Below are 3,327 nucleotides of genomic sequence, written 5' to 3'. Positions count from 1 at the left end.
ATATATATATGTATATATATATATAATCCATCTTATTTTGATCTATGTATCTCACTTGCATGCTCCGTGTTTTTCTACACACATATATATGCGCACACACATATAAGAATATACACATATAAATATACATATAGATATGAATATCTCTCCCCATATAAAAATATATATATATATATACATTCGTTCCAAGTAAGTTTATCTTCACCTTTTTGATGCGACTCTATTCTATACTGTTTTCTTCCTCTATTCTTCTCTAATTCCCTTTTTCTCCCCTTTCTGCTTCACTGTTTTCTATCTGTCTCTTCGCTTCTTCTTTCTCTTTTCTCTCCCGTTGCTCACACGTGACCATCGATCATCTTTTTTTCCTCATGTGACCATCTTTCTTTTCCTGCAGGAACGTTCAAAAGACTGGACATGTTTTGTTTTCTCTCTTTCTCACTTCCATCTTTTCACTTTTCCAAGAATATATTTCTCCCAGCGTTCACTATTTTCCTCTCGTTCTGGTCTATGACCCTCTATGTTCGTTTTCGTTCGGTTTCTCTGTATGCCTCCACTGTCTTGTTTTTGTGCCCAACTATGATCCTCCATAAATCCTAAATTTTATTTTAGACTTTATGAGAACAAATGCCTTCGAAGACTCATGTTATCGTTGAATGCTCGAAATATGCAGCAGATAAACAACTGACAACTCATAAAGGGTTCTTTCTCTGTGTTTACTACTTCTGTTTTCTATTTTTTCTAGTTGTTTACGTATTCCATTTTGTTTGCACCGTCGGTGACTCCTGTACCCACATTCTATTTGTATGTCATATATATATATATATATATATATATAGAGAGAGAGAGAGAGAGAGAGAGAGAGAGATAGACAGATAGATAGATAAATAGATAGATACATAGATAGATAGATAGATAGATAGATAGATAGATAGATAGATAGACAGACAGATAGATAGATAGATTGATAGATAGAATGACATAGATGCATGCTGATATACATCCACAGACTCTCTCTTCCCTTCTGTGAGCAGAAACACACGTAGAATATATGTTGTATGTGTGTGAGTGTGTGTGTATGCGTGTCTGTGTGTGTGTGTATATGTGCGCATGCGTGTGTGTGCATGTCATCAAAGAAGAAGAATAACAGAGGCTTGAAAGACGCTCTGAGATAACATCAATAAAATTGCATTTATCAATTTTCTTATCGTTTCTGCGCATCACCAGAAAGGTAGACCTCTTCCAGTCTAAAGAGCACGTCTTCTTTCAACTGTTGTGATATATAGGCTGGGGAATAGACATTAGTTATTCTATGAAAAAAAATAGCTTATTTCAAATAACATCACTCATAGAGATAAGGCTTACGTCGAATTTTTTTTTTTTTGGGGGGGGGGAAACGTATTATACACACTCACGCAGAGACACACAGACACACAACAAACATATACATACACACACAAACAAACGTATATGTGTGAGTGTGTGTATCAACGGATCACGGTATCGACCAGACAAATATTTTGTTATGCATCGCTGAACACAATGTGCTTCACATTGTTTCAGTGTTCAAATGACGCCACCCCGCTGGATGGGTGAACAGACCAATATTCCTGCTACTCTTAATAGGGAGACAATTTCATCAGATGGTTAACTATTTGCAACTGAGTAAACTGGAACGAAGTGAAATGAAATGTTACGCGCCCCAGCATAATACACGGCTAGTCTGCATATCGAAACCACGATCTGGCGTTCGCGAGCGAAATGCCATAACAACAAGGCCACACATCTTCACACTCACACATACTCGCACACACACCAGCACGCACATATATACATATTCTTTTATTGTTTTATTCTTCTACTTGTTTCAGCCATATGACTGCGGCCATGCTGGTGCACCGCATTTTATGCGAACACATCAACTTCAGGACTTATTATTTGTAAGCCTCGTACTTGTTCTATCTGTCTCTTTTGCCGAACCACTAGGTTGCGGGGATGTAAGCGTACTAACATCGGTTGTCAAGCGATGGTGGGAGGACAGACACAGACGCACAAAAATATACATACATATGTACATATACGATGGACTTCTTTCAGTTTCCGTCTACCAAATCCATTCACAAAGCTTTGGTCGGCCCTAGGCTAGAGCAGAAGACGCTTACCAAATGTGCCACGCAGTGAGACTGAACCCAGAACCATGTGGTTGTGAAGCAAGCTTCTTACCACACAGCCAGGACTCAATCAAGATATTTTGATAACCCTTTCACAGGAGGCACAAGGCCTCAAATTTGGTGGAAGGCGACTACAAAGACTGGTTCCCAGTATCTGTCATTATTATTATTATTATTATTATTATTATTATTATTATTATTATTATTATTATTATTATTATTATTATTGTTGTTATTATTATTACTATTTGAAAAACTCACAGCTTATTTTGCGTGATTGAAAGTGCCAGTTGTCCACAACCAGCAGACTAAGGTGATACTCGTTTACTGGTCGTGCTTCAAGAACCTGCGAAGAATTCTTGAAGTTACAAGCAATGCTGATGTTTGTAGGTGCTCTACCTTCCCACTTGCACCGATCTTTTTCAGCCATGTTGGGGTTGAATCCACTTCATATAATTGGTTCTTAACGCTTGTTCCTGAGTTGTGCATATGAGTGCTTCTGTCTCTATATTCAGGTCACATCTCTTTTTTTTCCTTCCATGATTTTTCTCTTCTTTTTTTTTTGTCGTTCATTTCTTGTTTAAACTTTTCTTTAGTTACACAATTTTCAGTTTTGATGACGCCGGGCTTCTTCGTGTGTTTCAACATTGGCTCCACGGCATTTTTTATATACCATCCAAGGCTATTTTCCTCTCCTTCGATATAGTCCTGGCAACTGACAGAACCTCTCCTACCCTTTCTTCTGGACAAGTACAGCCTATCGGTATCACTCTTAAAGTGGAAGGCTCCGTGCACTATCAACATTTTTCTCGTCTTGGTATCCATTTTCTTCATTTTACTCTCTTGCCATTTTATAATTCCCGTTCTTTCGTTCCTTACCGAAGTGATGTTATCACCCACGTATTAACTGCTTGGATTTTATTCCATATTATTATTATTATTATTATTATTATTATTATTATTATTATTATTATTATTATTATTATTATTATTATTATTATTATTATTATTATTATCATTATTATTATTATTATTATTGTTGTTATTATTATTATTATTATTATTATTATTATTATTATTATTATTATTATTATTATTATTATTATTATCATTATTATTATTATTATCATTATTATTATTATGATTATTATTATTATTA

Source organism: Octopus bimaculoides, chromosome 5, assembly GCF_001194135.2.
Source record: "Octopus bimaculoides isolate UCB-OBI-ISO-001 chromosome 5, ASM119413v2, whole genome shotgun sequence".
Classification (NCBI taxonomy): domain Eukaryota; kingdom Metazoa; phylum Mollusca; class Cephalopoda; order Octopoda; family Octopodidae; genus Octopus; species Octopus bimaculoides.
This window is presented reverse-complemented; position numbering follows the sequence as displayed.